The 16,972-nt window shown below is 40.2% G+C and overlaps 1 protein-coding gene across 4 annotated transcripts in view; it reads left to right on the top strand.

Annotated features, from left to right (window-relative positions):
* The window catches only part of HECW1 (HECT, C2 and WW domain containing E3 ubiquitin protein ligase 1), a 273,365-nt gene that overhangs the window by 17,077 nt on the left and 239,316 nt on the right, over positions 1–16,972 (top strand). The window lies entirely within an intron of this gene.

Genomic DNA, 16,972 nt, shown 5'->3' with positions numbered 1-16,972 from the left:
CCGACACCCTCCATGCTACAACCTCCTTTCAGGTAGTTGTAGACAGATATAAGGTCTCCCCTCAGCCTCCTTTTCTTCAGGCTAAACAGCCCCAGTTCCCTCAGCTGCTCCTCATCAGACTTGTGCTCCAGGCCCCTCACCAGCCTTGTTGCCCTCCTCTGCACTCTCTCTAGTACCTCAATGTCTTTCTTGTACTGAGGGGCCCAAAACTGAACACAGGATTCAAGGTGGGTCCTTGCCAGCACTGAGTGCAGTAGCACAATCGCTTCCCTAGTCCTGCTGGCCACACTATTCCTGATACAAGCCAGGAAGCTGTTGGCCTTTTTGGCCACCTGGGCACACTGCTGGCCCCAGTCCAACCATTTTCTGCTCAGGAACTTTCTTAACTGTGTTTCTGTCCATTTAGTACCCTTCAATAGAAACCTGCTCTATGAAATCTTTTGTGCTTTCCTTTGAACCTGTCTACACTCTTACTGTAATTTGTAAATTAATTTCGCAGCTCAGCTATCCATTCCATTAAGAACCACCACCTTTACTATGTTGTGAACCTGACTCCTAGTGCCTTCTTTTAATGCCTCCCTTTTTTCTGTTCTCTTTCCTCTCACTAGTCAGTTAACCTCTGTTATATCTTCCCTCTGTTGTCTTTTATCCTTCCCTGAATCTTCTCTTAGTCTTCTACCCTGCCTTCATCTTTGGTACCTGCATATGCTTCCTCTCCTGATATATTACAGTTATTCTAGGCACTACTATTTTTTAGATACTCCTTTTGCATTAACTCCCACAGTAATTCTCCTCTAACTCCAGCCCCCTAATGTGCAGTTCTGCATCTCTTGTAGCGGCCCAGTTTCACTGCTATTTCATCTGGATCTAGCTCAGTTTCTTGTATGCGACCCCTTTCCCTCCTTTTTCTCCTCCTGCCACCCATATTTTGGTCATGGACTTAGTCTTTGATTTTTTTATTAGACCAAATTCAACTCTGTTCTCATGTTATTGTTGAATGTAATTTTCTGTTCATCTCTCTCACCAAAAATCTCTGCCCATGACTTGGTAATTTTTATCCTTTTCTGCTGTAGTCTTCACCGGATCAGCTTTCTGCAAATTTAATTTTTGCTGTGAGGGCCTTTTTCTCTTCTGTTCATTTTATTTTAATCCCAGGTCAATTTTTTGTCTATTTATCTTTTTATAATCCTGGATCTGCTGAATACTGCTGATTCTTAAATACATGTTCTCATGCCTTCTGTCCCTTCTCTTCTGAGATAATTAACATGACTGAAGTCCTTTGTTTCTGCCATTGGTTTGGCAACTCTCTTCATGTTACTGTACTCACTGAGCCAGTGGTAAAGAGACTGCCTGAGCTGTTTATTACTTTATTCCTTCAGATCCTTCCCACATATTTACAACTGCAAAGTGGCTACTGCAATAATATCTGTAAACTGCTGTTCTGTATTTATCTCATCTATATAAGGTTATTAGGCTTTTGGTGTACAGACACACTGACTGGATGATTTGTAGCTCAGTGCTGTACCTTGCATTTCACAAAATTGTGTCTAATCCTAGCAATTTGTGTGACAATTGTTTCTCATGTTTTGAATATTTTTGATTTTGCCTTATTAGTAGTTGATATGATATTTAAATCTTCTGAAGCAGGGGTGTCAGTATAAATGCAGGAGTAGTTACATTTATACAGTCCTAAAATTACGTTTGGCCCTTTGAAGGCAACCGTGAGGCTGATGTGGCCCCTGGTGAAAATGAGTTTGATACCCCTGCTTTAAAGTGCAGAAGGCCTCAATAAGTTTGGCTTGGGATTTTCATGTACATGTTGCTTATTGGAATCATTATGCCTGTTAGAGGCAGTTGAGGGATCCTGTTGTTTTTGGTGGATGTTCTGAGGATCTTTCTCTCCCTGTTTTATTACATATATCTCACCTTACGTTAGCTGTCTAGAATTGAGCCCTCTTGTGTCAGTGGAATAACTAGAGTCTGTAGTAGAGAGGCGGGCTTGGGATGAACCATTCTTGATTTTAAGGTAATTTGGGTTTTCCTGTGGCAATGGTGCCGTCGAGAGAGAGCCTCAATGCAAACTTAAGCAAACAGCTAGGACTGTATAATGTAAATATCACCTTATATCTACTACAGGGTTGTCTGTGGCAACAGAGGATGGGAATTACTGGACATTGTTTCTGTGCTAATTCATATTAGAGTTTTCTTGAAGCGTGTGTTGCTACTGTTGTTCACGTCTGTCTTCCTGGAGAGTTTAGTTTTGCTTTAACAGAGGGGCTGCATCTCATTATGTTCAGTGGAAGGTGTCATGAGCAGTAATGGTTGACTCATAATCAGCAGCCCATAACTATTTAGAACCAAAGTACGAAGGATAATCACGTATCCAGCCAATATTTCTGTCCGTTAAGTACTGAAAAATCAGGAGTTGGACTCCCTGCTAATGTAGGAGTTTCCAAGGCTTCTGGTTTGGAATGTTTCTCTTACGGGAGCGAGGTGCTTCCAGGGTTCACGATTTGAAGACTTGCAGTACACAGTGGTTGGAGATTTGTTTCTGGAAAGGAAAGATGAGTTTTGTTTTTTTTTTTTCTTGACCCTGTGACTACAGGTACTATGTACGTGAGGATAAGGATCAGTTTTTATTGAACTCACAAAAGTGTTGCTTCACGGGAAGGCAGTTAAATTTGGGTGCTTTTTTCTCCTTTTTGCAAACAAACCCTACTCAGTAAAGTTTGAGATAGCAAGAAACAACCTTTTTTATTTTTTGTTTTAAACTTGCTATGCTTTACTTTTTCCTCTACAGTCTCCTAAGCCTTGTTATGTGGCCTTTTTATGTTTATTTAACCAATGTGAACGTTATTCACTTAAGAAAAATCCTCTTCTCTTTGAGGGTTAGTCAAAGGAGAGACTTTCTAACCCATGAAAGCAGGGTGAGCCTGTCTCTGCTCTGAAATATTAAATAAAGGAATCAAAGGAAAATAATACCCCATGATGATACCTCAGGCAAGATTTAATTAAGAAAATGAAATCGCATTGAGTGACCCATTGTGGACTGCCAAAAAGCCAACAAATTAGAGAGAGATTTGTTAGCAGTGTCTGCCCATCAGTAAGAGCTTCTACAGTGTACTAAGCCTGTGAGATATGCTCAGAGTGGCTTAAAGTGATGTTTAATTACCTGATTGATCAAGGTTGTCTTTTTAAATTCAGTGCTTCGGGGAGCACATCTAGTCTGTGAAGTGGCTTGCAGATGATTAAGGGAGTGGAGCATCTCCCTTATGAGGAAAGGCTGAGGGAGCTGGGTCTCTTTAGCTTGGAGAAGAGGAGACTGAGGGATGACCTCATTAATGTTTATAAATATGTAGAGGGTGAGTGCCAGGAGGATGGAGCCAGGCTCTTCTCAGTGACAACCAATGATAGGAGAAGGGGCACTGGATACAAACTGGAACACAGGAGGTTTCACTTAAATATGAGAAGAAACAACTTCTCCGTGAGGGTGACGGAGCACTGGAACAGGCTGCCCAGGGAGGTTGTGGAGTCTCCTTCTCTGGAGACATTCAAAACCCATCCGGACACCTTCCTGTGTAACCTCATCTAGATGTTCCTGCTCCGGCAGTGGGATTGGACTAGATGATCTTTTGAGGTCCCTTCCAATCCCTAATATTCTGTGATTCTGTCATCAGGCCTGGTCACGGCATGTGGCCACGTGTGGGTGTCTGCTCAGGCCTTGCTCAGACTTCATACTCATGAGTCACCTGCGGGTCAGAGATAACAACTGTTCTCGGCCTTCGCTGGCTGCGTGGAAGCTGCTGTCTGGTGCGTGGCGTCAGCTGAAGAGTACTGCTCAATAGCCGCACAAACCTCACGTGAAGGTGTGCCTGGAGTAAGTTCACTAAGATTGCAGCACGTTTTGTCGCTTTAAATTGATAGGGTTAATTTTTTATGTCTGTTGACCAGAAGCAGTTTTGCACTGACCGAACCTGAGAGGTGCAACGGTAGTTAACTGGTTGCCAGAAGATCAGCAGGAGAGTGGGATACCTCTGTGTGATGGCAGATGTTAAGAAAGCGGCAAAAGCTGTTTCTCTTGGGCTCATGTTGCCCCAGGTTTACTAGAGGCTTGAAAAGGTAGGAGGTCGCTTCCCCACTCGGTGTGACTGGGTTTTGTAAATCCAAGGTGTGCATTGAGGGGAGTACATCCAGGTTCTGCTCCTGCCTCTGCAGGTGAGGATTGTTTCCTGATTCACAGCTGAGGTTTGAATTGGGAAACTCCGTGGAAAGAGTGTATGAGCTGAGAAGGTGGGGAATGTAGGGAACCTAGCGCTTGACCCTTTACTCCCCTAGGCAATGCTTTTGAAATACATTTGACTTCTGGGGTCTTGAACAAACCAGAGAATGACATTTAACAGATACAGGCTGCAAGGATGGGTCTGATACCTGTAGTAACACATGTGACTTTGTAAGTCAGCAGTCATCCCTGTGCTGGGGCCGAGCAGTTTCTCTGGTGCCCTGTGCTCTGCCTGGATCCCCAGGGGTCTCTCTCAGCCCTGTCTCTGGCAATTATGCAGGCATTCCCTTGCTCTCACCATTAGCCTAATGGCTGGTAAGAACGTCACTTATCTCTTTACTCTTGAGTGACTACTGCTTCCATAATCTCTTTTGCATTAAACTAATGGATGGCTTGTGTGTGCAATTTTTCTCCCCCTCCTAGCGTGGTGAGGAGGGTACCTGTCATTGCTTTTGTCCCATCTGTCTTTTGTTGCGGATGAAAATAGAAAGAGAATTTGACAAGAAATTAGAGCAACTGTCATATCTGCTTGTGTCCCACAACCTTCTGCAAATCTTACTAAAACTATGCAAATAATAGTAAATGCTAGTTGAAAAAAAAATAAAAACACCCCCACATTCATTTACTTTGCCATATGTAATTCCTCAATTGCAAAAAAGACATTCTCATCACAAGCAGTCATTTTACTTGGCTTTTATTTATTTATCTTTCAGTTAGAAGTGAGATTTAGAGTAGCTACTTGATAAAATGGAGTACTGATCATTTCTAAGCCATCCCTTATGCCAGAGGAATAAAAATTTTGCTTATACATACAGTACCTCTCCCACTGTCTTTTTCTGCAAAGTAATAGTGATTTTTACAGACCTGCTTCATCTTGTCTGGGTTTAAAACATAACTCAACAAATAAACTTTTTTTTTTTTTCTATGTGCTCATTCCTATTGTGCCCTTCTGTTGGCTGTCTTTTTCTGAAAGGTAGTGCCTATAGATGAGTCCTTACCAATCCTGTTGTGGGGGAATAAGTTTTATAAAGCACAAGTGACTGCTTGCTATATCTGTTCTGGGAGAGCATAGAAATACAGATCTGGAAGTGACCTGTAGCGGCAGGAGCAATGATAACCGCAGCGCTCACCAGGAACTTGTGTAGCAGGTCTCAAAGGCTGCTCAGGATGGAGAGTCCACAGGCTCCTGGTGAAGCGTGTACCTGTGCTGCTCTTTGTTGTCAGTAAGTTTTTTGTAATGTCTAAGCTGTGGTGTAATCAGGCCCATCCACTGTGGCTACGAGAGAAAATATTCTTTCCTCTTTGCAGTAGCATCTTAAATACTAAACTATGTCACTTGCACCATTCTTCCCACTCCATCTCCTGTCTTTTTTCCACATTTTTACTAACCAATCCCAACTAAGTTGTTGTCTCTATGTTCTGTGTTTTCTTGAGTTTTGCTCTTTCCTCTGGCTCTTCTCTGGACTTGCTCCAGTTGGCTCATCTGTTTCTTCAAATGCAGCACCCAGGCAAGGATGTAGTACTGCAGCTGAAGCTTTGCTGATGCTCAGTCGAGTGGAAGGATAACTCCATGTGTTATGGGGGACACAGTCCTGTCTCTCTGTTCCAGCCTGCTTGTCTTGTGCTCAATAGCTTGACTTCGACTCCTGTTCAGAGTGTCACCCCCTCTTACCAATGGATTCTCTCTGAGGACTCTTACCTAGCCAGAAGTTCCCTTTACTGTATTTATGCCTATGTGTACAGCTTTGCATGTTTTTTTTTTTTTTTCCTTCCCCAACTTGTCCCGTTTGTCACAGTCATATTTGGTTTAAATCCCATCCTTCACATTTGTGGTCTTCCTTGGGTCTGTTTGGTCTATGGATTTAATAATTTGACTCTTTCCCATCCTCCAATTAAAGACAGCGTGAGACTAGCCCACAGAATTCATCCAGCTATGTGCTGTCTGCTCATGTAAACCAGGGATAACTGCTGGGTATAGCTCTCCAAGTTTTCCGTCCAACCTGAATTAACTTTACCTAAATCATGGTTTCCAAAGTTTCTTAAAATAATGTTGTGTGAGACCGTATAAAAATCCTTATTTAAAGTAAAATTAGAAAGTATTTGTGCTTTTTTCTGAGCCACAAAACCTGTTACGTTGCTGCAGAAGGAAATTAAATTGGTTTGAGGTGATTTGTTCTTGATGAATCTGTTTCTTGTTACTTCCTGTGCCCAGTTCCTTGATGCTCTTTTTGGATTTGGCCCACTCAAAGAGCTCTTGGGATCTCTCACCAAAGTGAACACCTGCCAGAGAGGGATTATAGTCCACATTTATTTTTCTTTGTCTAGACTTTGCGGTCTCTGGGTAAGGGTATGTGTTTACCTCTGTGTTCTGGAGAAGTATCTGGTAAATCCTGAGCCCTCCTAAAGTCTAAACAGTAAGACTGTACAAATTCAATATAAAGGGAATTAAAACAAACAAACAAACAGGTTTTTTTTTTTTCTTTCCTCAGGGACTATTTCAAGATCCAGGAACCAAATAAACTGTCCAGGTGCATAGCATGTCAGCTGGCCTTATGATCTGTGCAGCAGTTGCCAGTTAGAAAAGAGTATTTGTTACTATTACCTGGAACATTTTTCTATATTTATTTAGGTTGCACCCAAGTAGAAGAAACACTGATTCTGCAGATAAACAGAATCTCTTTTTCTCCCTCTGAGTCCTCATGTATTTGTAGTCAAATGAATGCGATAGAAAGTGGGATCCAATATGTAGCATAAACTTTAGTTTAGTCATGGTATGGGTAAAATGAAATCACTGTAGTTCTATGATCTGCTTTTTCCCCTGCTGTGTGTAGGGGAACATACTTCATGGATGAGAAGTATCAAAGTGTTTTCTCAATACCTGTTCATAGAGAGAAAGTCGGTGTGTGAAAAAGAAACTATAAAAGTAATATTATCTCGCTGAATCAGGTCTTCATTGTATGGATGTTATGCAGGGCTTTGACCTGTCCTCATCAAGGTGGATGTTAGATCCCACCTGTTTTCAGAGAGCAGGGGCACTGAAGGATATGAATCCATTTTTAAGGTGTATTATTTAAAGACTTTTTCACGAGCTGAATCTATGAATCCTGAAATTTATTCTTTTCTAAAATATACTTGATTTACTGAATGATATTCCATCTATAATACACTTTATTTACTGAAAATTACTTTATTGCTATGTAGTTGTGGAAAGCTTCTCATTTTGTACAGCTTAGCCGTCTTATTCAGTTTCGTTTCTTGCTGGAACTCTGAAAATAGTTTCACTTGCCTCACAACTTGATTGATCAGATGGAAGGCAGATTTTCTGCCTGCGTGTTAACACTGTAAGTATAGAAGTGTTGATTATTAGTTTTGTGAAGTGCACGTTGGAATACCCTCTTGTATACAAGAAAACACGTAAATCTCTAAAGATTGTACAGAAGAGTCTTTGCAGCCTGTGTGGAGTTAGAGCAGGATGGGTTTCAGGCACTTGGATATCTGTACTGCTTTTCTCTGACAAAGACTTTGGACTGATGGATCTGCAAAGTTTTCTCTGCTGTAATATTTTGTCAAGAGTTTAACTCTTTTATTCTGAAGTGTATCAACTCGAGGAAGAGGACGTGTGTCTTCATGTTTTTAGTGTTCGCTTGCATTTCTTCCACAAAAAATTAACTGGTTGAACTTTAAATATCTAGTTCTTAGTCTGCACTGAAACGCGTTTATAAAATACAGAAATTTTGTGGCTGTGAGTTATAGACAGCTGCAAATTGTCACTGCTTGGGTACAGAACCATCAAGTGTGGAGAACTGATAGGATTAGGAGATGCAATATATCTTGCATAAAACATAATAGATATTTTATTTGACAAGATTTAGCATGAATTCAGGAAGGGATTGCTCATCGTTATGGGGCTTTAAACATTAATTCATGTTTCCTCATTCAGAGATTTTATTGTCAGTGATTCAGGTTGTTTCATGAACCAACGAACTTACTTTGTCCCTCATCTGGCCAAGATGTAGACATATCTTTAATTTTGAAGCAAGAAGACTATGAACATTGATTAAAGAGACTCTGCTTAAAATTAATTTGAATAGGATAAAGCTGAGTTTGTGTTGGCTACTGGGAGGATTTGAGATACCTCATAAGTCCTTAAAGTAATTTAGTGGTGGCTTTTAGTTACAGCTTCTCATTCTTTTCATTTAAAGAATGCAGGAAAAATCAGTATCAGAGTTTTGAAGTGCAGGGAAATTAATGCAAGTTTTCTGTATCCACCATTCACTTTAAAAATATGTCCAGATGATTTTTAGTTATTTTATTTAGAAAGAACTTCAGTTCCTTAGTCTCTCTAATAAAGGTCTTAATCTGACCATATATGTGTGTCATGGATCATTGTTCAATTTATTTATCTTATTAAACGACATGGATTTTATGCAGCTTTTACAGTAAATAGTGTTTTTTTTTTCCTTACTTCTGTGCTTTTTGGAATTATTTGACTTGGAAAAATCATTGAGCAAGGTCTTTTGATATCTAGATAGACTAAAAATTTATTTTAGGTTTTTCACATAAGGTTGTTCAACAATTTGGAGCCCTTTACACCAATTCTGAGAACATTGTTGAAAGAAGTGACATGTCGGAAAACATCATGTGAATTGTTAGCAAATGTTGATGGCTTAAGAGTGAGCTCAAATTTTGCCACTTCTCTTGTTAGATTTGCTAATATTTCAAAACATTTGGTTTTTCAAGGAAGAATTTCTCCTCCCTGGCCTTCTCTTCCTCCTTTCTTGAGTCCATGTTGAAGATGTGAGGCTGGATCTGACATGATCTCCATGGCAGCACACATTAGTTTCCATGACAACATGTTTCACAAACAACCCTACAACTTTACTACAGTGTCAAACAAAAGGAGAAGCCAGACTGCTGGAGCAGGCTCTGATCAAGGTTAAAATTAAAAAGAGGGGGAAGGGAGGAAATATGGAAAGAGTTTGGCTGAGATAATGACTTCTTGCAATTTGTCCTTTTAAAGCTTTTGCCCCAGGGTAAGCACATCACTTAAAAAAAAATCCCCTGAATTCTCCATTCCATAATTACTGTGCTACCCAGCTGCATTCCTGAATAAGAATAGGTAAGTGATGTGCTATCACAAGTCTTTTGTCCCAAGATACTTCTTTAGCCTGGTTTAGGAAGGAAATGAGGCTTACAGAATAACAATCCTCTGTTCTCTTGATGTCTCCTATCATCTCCTGTCATCTCTCTGCCATAGTTTTTGAGCCCATTGATTGGATTATTTGAATTTGACAGAGGGGCCAAAGTTGAGGATGTAATTAAGTTCCTGTAGGTGTTGTGACAAGCTGCTTTCAGGCTCCCTGTTCAGTCCCTGGAAGGAGGCTGTGGGCACTAGAGAATTGGAGAATTACAGCCGTCTAAGATAGATGTGTATAAAGCCTACTTCCTTTGGTCTGAATTAAAAAAAATGTTTAAGCATGTGGTTGATGTCTCTTTTTCTTATGAGGTGCTTTTCTAAACCACCAAGTAAGGTAACTACAAGAGGCTGATGCTCTTGGAAACAGTTAAGGTTACTTCTTTCTCAAGGTAATGGTGTTGGGAAAGCATGAGGGAAAATCCTTAAGTTGTGAAGGGACTTTCAGTTATAGATTGAGTGTAATCCGTACTTCAGGTTTGTACAATGCAAAGATAGCAGGCAATAGGCTTCTTGTGTTGTGCTTGTGTTGCATGTTGTCCGGTCAGGAAGCTCAAATGCTGTTGTTCCTACCATGTACTTGTCAGGCTGCTACTGGCAACCAAGAAAATACAAGGTGGAGTTGGGAGACAGAGGGCTTGTAATGAGGGGGCTTGGAAGTGTAGTCAAAGATTGAATCAGTTTATTCAATCATCTGCTCTTTTGTTTGGGCCGTGCACATCTACCCTGTCTCTGAAAGATGCAGTTCCACATACATGGGAAAGATTGCATTATTTCATTTGTGTCACTGGAAGGGTGATGGTGTTTTGGTAGAGTCTATTTCTCAGCTGTATTGGAGATTGTTTTAACAAAAAGTGAAAGAATGCAGAAGTAGCTTAAAGATTTATATTGACCCTGGCTTAGAAGTGCAAGGCTACCACACTCCTTCCCCTCAAACTTAGTATGACGTACTCCTTTGCATGCGAGCTTTTATGGGAAAACGGGAGGGGTTTTTATTTTCTAGTTTTCTATTTACAAATATTAGGCTACATTATAGAGATGACTGTACAGCATTAAATGCAGGAGGGAACCCATAAGTATCAAAGTTATCTTTTGGTTAAATAAACGTAGATAACCCACACTAGTATTGCTGTAGGTGAGGGTGTGACGAATGAAGGCAGCATTAGGGTGGGGAGCTGCCAGGGTAGAGGCAGGTTCTGGGTATGTGGTTTGAGCCTGGGGGCATTGCCCTGCTCAGGGAATGGGATCTTGCTCCAATAAGTCATAGAGGGCTGGGTCTTTTAATAGATTGCTGTTCAGAGGTGACTTGCCCCCTGCAGACCTCTGCTTACCATACAAAGTATTAAAGTGCCAAGACACTCTTTCAGAAGGAAAGGAAGAGAGTTGTCTTGTGGAACTGTTTTGTTCTTCTGATTCTTGGAAATTATCCTGGTAGAAATGGTTTGTTGAACAGTTAAATGAAATGGCCAAAGATGTGCATAGTCATGATTTATTGCCTACCCTTTAATTTTACCTGGTTACTATTCTCAAAAGTGACTAGTGATTTTTTTTTTTTTTCTATTTTTTATAAAATTTTATTTTAAGGATCTTGGTTTCCCTAAGAAAGTTCCCCCTTCAGAAGCTAGTTCTAAGGGGGCCTGCATGTTCTGAAAATTAAGTCCTTTGAAGTTTCTGGTGAAACAAAGATGCGTGCAAACACTACTGATATTAAAAGGCCTGCCTATAGCAGTATTACTGGTATAATGAGCCTATGCTATACTTCTGTTTTGGATTAAAAAAAAAATAGTAGTACCTGTGGTAAACTACTAAGCTTCCAAAATACAAATATTGTAATTTTTCTATAGCTGAGGTGCCATCTCAAAACAAAAACACTTAGAAGGGTAGATAGAGAAATTCAAACATTTTTATTTGACACCCTTTCATGGTGGTGATGTTGTACCCTGCCTAGGCCTCACAGGGGCCTTAGTCCCTTCCAGACTGACAACCCACTGAAACAGTCTTTAGTTGATTCCTGCTTAGCTTTCAGCCTCCTTCCTGCCCTTACAACTTCCCAAACCTCGTCAGTGTTTCCCGAGCTTGAATTAGATATACAGTGGTGGTCAAGCCCATCCATCCTTCTAAAGAGCCTTTGCTGGTTTCCTGTCTCAGTCAAGAGCAGCTGCTCCAGCTGCCATCTTCCATGTTTTTAAGCTCGTATTCAAAGACCTGTGATCCAGGCAAGGTTTAGCAAGGCAGGGTAAACTAAACTTACATCTGGGTTTTTTTGTACATTTAACCAGGACAAAATTGATGGGCATGGTTTGCCAGTATTATGATTTCAATATGTATTCCCAGTATTTTTATGTTGTTAAGGAGGTTTCTTCGCCCTTAGGTATCCCAAAGCAGAGTCTCAGGCATGAATTCCAGAAATTCCTCTAAAATAATTTATTTGTAAGGTTCAGCATAGAGAGCAGCTTGAGCTGGGTCCCTCCAGAAGAGGCACCCTGAGCAAAGAAAATCCTGGGCAATTACAGCCTTACAATCTAAGCTTCTCACCATTCACGTTTCAGTTCTGACCAATTGCAAAATTGGAGTCTGGAGTCCCCCTGTTCTTCATTGGATCCCTTAATTTTTGTCAGGTGGGTTGTTTCTTATCTCTGCAGGTGGTTGGTTGTCTTCCACCAACCAGGCTGGATGTCAGTCTAGGTCCTGACCATCAGTTGCTCTTTTGCACCTGCAGCTAGGAAGAAAAATAAGTCCTTTAGCCAAAACATTAGTAAGTTCTCATATTCTGTTGTTTCTCATCTTTAAACGTGCCGTTCTCTTCCTTTACTTATCTCTAGGGATGTAGCTCCTGCTGACGATCAAAAGCTACCTTACCTTGTGGCTTGAACCATCTCTGGGACCCTTCTTTGTTTAACAAGGCATAAAGTTTGAAACTTCACAACTTGTGGCTTAAGCAAACTTAGTTACTTGTGCTAAGCAAGTTGCTAAGCAAGTTCTATATGAGCAGTTTCTGAAGAAATTCCATAAAAAGCAGTGTACCAAATAGTTCAATAAGCTAAGGCAGTCTGTATTTCCTAACACTGTGAACTGTGGTAATGTCTTGCTTTCTTCTTCTGCTTTGCCTCAGTGTGTTAAAATTGCAGTGTGGGCTCACTGCTGAAGAGCTACCAACATATCCATCTGAATGAAAACTGTGAATCTGTTCCATGGGTTGTAAAAATAAACTTGTTTCATTGAGCTTTCATGTATCAAGAGATTTGCAAATGTAAAAATGCAATATGAAGGAAATGGATTTTGAATAATTCCTTAAACTGGTTGTCAGTGATCAGGATGTTCAGCTGCATTTTCTGTCTTCTCCCTAATCACCTTCATATTAAAGATTAATTACATATCATAGAGAATCCTTGATGAAGCCAATGAAATGTGAGAGCATAGATCTGTTCATTAGAAGCAGCATAAGGAATAACAATGAGCAAACTGCCAGGCTTCCTTGTCTACCTTACAATAGACACATAAAGGACGTGTATTTCTGTGATGCTCCATTTGCTGTTATTAAACAAAAAATAATTACTTACAGTTTTACTGGGAAGATCCCTTGTTAACAAAACACAATAAATTACTTGGCTCCATGAACCTCCTGTGGTGTAAGTTTAACAGGGAAAAGAGTTAATGTTTTACAAGTGTGTTTTGCCTCTTACTCCAGTAGAATCCAACAGGGTGATTTAGGAAGGCATTTTTATTTTAGACTTTGTCATTTTGACTAGGACTTTCTCTTTTGCTACGTGCCTCTTTGCAATGGTTTTTGTCTTGAGTTCTGGGGTACTGCATGTGACACACGTACCACATCTGTAAACCTACAGAATTTTCTTCCCATTGCACAAGTAGATAAATGTGTATGATTAGCCCTCAGAATATGCTGCTCTTGAGCTGTCTCTTCTGTCCTCTGTAGAGCGGGGATGTCAAAGGGATAGGATGTAGCAAAGACAAGATCAGGAAATATATCAACAGTATGGACTACGTATGCCAAAATTAGACTAGAGTCACTTTATAATACAAAGTGAAGCAGTTTGAGAATGAGATTTGTTTGTGAGGCAAAACAGTTGTTAAAGGCACAGCTTTGTTTCTAGTAGGGGCCAGCATGGCAGCTGCTGGATTCCTATTCAGCAGCAACGTGTGGCTGTTACTTGCAGGGAATGATTTCTTTCCACTAGAAAACTGAGTTTGTCCTAAGCCTGTGAGCAAGAGACATGAGGCTGTAATCATACTTAATATTGCTCATAGTCTGTAGCAGTGATTCTGCAACCTCTTGGAACTGGATGACTGTCAAGTTTCAATTTCTCATGGACCATCCCAGATTCTTCTCAAATTTTTATGAGAAAGCCCCATTAGACTGAGTGAATTAAAGCCAGTCTCATCCACCCATGCCAGTCAATGGAGCAACATAGTTTGGGAATCTCTAGCAGAGTGCCATCTTTGTCTTGAATGAACTACAAAAGAAAAGGCTTCTGGGTTGGCTTTCCTGTTCCAATGGATTTGTTTTTTCCTGCCTAAGGCTTAGAGATTCAAGTAGAACTGAAACGTCTGATGCTGAAAAGGCAGCTGAAGTACTCTTCTTTGAAAAAACTATAGAATCAAGTCACCATGGAATGGGAATCATCATCCTGAGATCTGCACACCTCCTCAGGTATGGGCCTGAGACCCCATTGTTTTGCACATGTGGTAGGGAGGATACCTAGATGTGTGTCAGAATATATGAAGGTGGTCAGGTACTAAGAAAACTTCCCAGAGGTGGAGTCCTTTACTTACCCAATAGGTGGGCAGCAAAGCTGAATTCTTGGTTGAGAAGATAAAGTATGCCTAGGGAGTAATTAGCTGTTGACAAGGTGACAGGTTCCGGACCTCTTGAAACAGAAAGCTGTTTCATGGTTAAAGACAGATGTGTTCACTGGTCAATGAGTCAATACGTTTTTTTCCATTGATGGTCGAATAGGAATAGCTGGTTATTGAGTAATCCACATTTGCACACCTTCTTTTGCTATCACTGGACTTTACAGATCACTTTTTAACACTTTCATTTTTCTGCTTCTTTTTTCTGCCTTTTTTGAACATGAGTAGAACACAAAAGGGAATAGCTAACCTATTTCTCTTGCATTCCTCATAAAGTCTCTAGGCAACATATAGAATAGAATCTATATAGAATAGAATCTATGATTCTATCTATGATTCTGTCTATCATAGAATCTATGATTCTATGATTCTATGAACATATGCCAATCACCTTCATCTTCCAAAATGTCTGCACTATATTCAAAAAGATATCCCGTCACTGTAAAAACTTAAGAACAGATGTTGGCAATAATAAACCTTCCAATTTAATTTATCTCTACTGAAAAATTTGAACCAAATTGAATTGTGTGGATGGCTGGTCAAGCTGTCACAGGTCTAGTTCATGTATGCATGTAGGATTGGACTGTGTGGTTTTAAATGTCAGGTTTTTTGATGCAAACCAAAGGGATCCCTTGAATTTCAAAGTTTAGTTTCTTTTCTGTTCGCAAACAGTTGTGGGTCCTAAAACACATTGGATTTACTTTATCTGCTTTCTGAGTGTTTCCAAAATAGTTACTTTGATTGTCACTTCACATTTTTATTGCCAATATACCCCTAAAGGCAATGTTTTTAACAAACTATGAGATCTCTGAACAGTGATATCTTATAGAAAAGGTTTGAAAAGTACAGAAAAATTCAGTGTCAAGAGTTAGATGAGAGAAAGACATAGTTTAAGTGACAGCCAAGGAGTTCAGATGGTGATGAGAGTTGCATTCACTGTATAGTCACTGCAGGTTTGTGAAGAAACAGTTAGGTCTTATCTAACTTCTCCAGGTAATGTTGGCAGTGTGATAATAGTGGCATAGCTGGTGCTGCAAAAGTCACTGGTGAAATGGCCCATGCTTGGGTGGTGAACCTGTTCAAAGTCCCATCTACCACATAAGATACAGGTCTGGTGGCACAGAGTGATGAAAAGTGCACTTCGGTCTTATAGCTGGGGATGCTGGTGTATTTGATTCCTGCCTCCTGTCCACCCTGTAGGTTTTTGTTTGCTTGATTTTTCACTAGCATAACTAAAATGATGAAGACAAATACTTCAACTAGCTAAATCCCTGCAATCCACTGTGAACACTGGTACATCAGTCTAAAAGAAGTTAATGCTGCAGCAGCTTGCTTGGCTGTTGCAGGGATTTTACTTGGTCAAACCTCACTTACATCAGTATGAAATGAATTGCATAGGTATGACAGCCATGTGTATTACATACTGGTTTCATTGAGTAGCTTAAGGAATATCATAAATTTGTCTTCTCACTTTAGGAGTCTGTTTCCATTTTCTTGAAGAAATGAGGTTTAATGGGTGGAGAGGTGAATCCGGTCTTTTTCCAGTCCAGAAAACTTACACTACTCTTTCATTGTGCATGACTGACAACATATAGTCCTGTGAAAGGTTGAATTTTGCACGGCTCTTTGGAAAAGAAGGGGCAAATAGGCTGGGAAAGAGATGGAAAAGGGCTGGATAAACCTTCTTAATATGAGTTTTCTGCTGTCTTCTGAAAGAACAACAATCATCTGCACAGTAGAAACTACTCTAGCCTCTGTACCTTGCTGTAGTTTTGTGCAAGAATCACACTGCTGCTTATGCTCTTAAACTAATGAGTTGGTTTCCACTCATGCACTTGACTTTTCTCTGTTTCCCTGGGTAAGGCTCTGGCAGGTTCTGAGGCAACAGTTTTTGATCATGAGCTCAGATTTGCCACAGGAAAACCAGGAGGAGCTAAGTTATCTTTTGACTTCTTGTCCTCTGCAGGAAGCCTGGGACCACTGCTTCTGTCCTCTTCAAATGAACCCTGGACTCTTCCCCACATTCTTCACGGAAAACATGTTTAAGATTAACCACTGAAACTGGATTTATTATTGTTTGTACAGCTCAGACCCATATTATGTTTTCTTTGACTTGCTCCTGATGTTCTAGTAGAGCCCAGAGAGATCAGGCCAGAGCATACAGCTTGTTTTGTTTTGTTCTGTTCAGGCTGTCCATAGCTTTGTGCAATGGAGGAGAAGGTAGAAAGGAAAATTTGTATTGATTCTACCTTTTAGTGTTTGACAGCGATTTTTATTTTTAGCTACAGGAATGCATAATGGGAGCTTTTCTCTATGACTAAAACATCGTGAAGAGTTTTCACTGGTATGTATTGGGACATGGCCAGAACAAGAGGATAATCCTTTCTGCAGGGCACTATACATGAGTGTCTTTTATATTAATCTCTCTCTCATAAGTGAAAAAAGAGTTACATTAAGGTCAAGGGCAGATATCTGGGGGAAAAAAAAAAATATTTAGAATGGCTAAAAGGCCTCATAGAGATTCCTGTTCTATCCACTCACAAAATATGCAAGAGATCATTTCAAAATGAAATATAGATGAGAGATAACAAAATGTAGGGAAGCAAAATAAGGTAAGAAATTAGCAA

Source organism: Patagioenas fasciata, chromosome 2 (genome assembly GCF_037038585.1).
Source record: "Patagioenas fasciata isolate bPatFas1 chromosome 2, bPatFas1.hap1, whole genome shotgun sequence".
Taxonomy (NCBI): domain Eukaryota; kingdom Metazoa; phylum Chordata; class Aves; order Columbiformes; family Columbidae; genus Patagioenas; species Patagioenas fasciata.
Note: the sequence above shows the minus strand (reverse complement) of the source record. Positions and strands in the feature narration are given on the sequence as shown.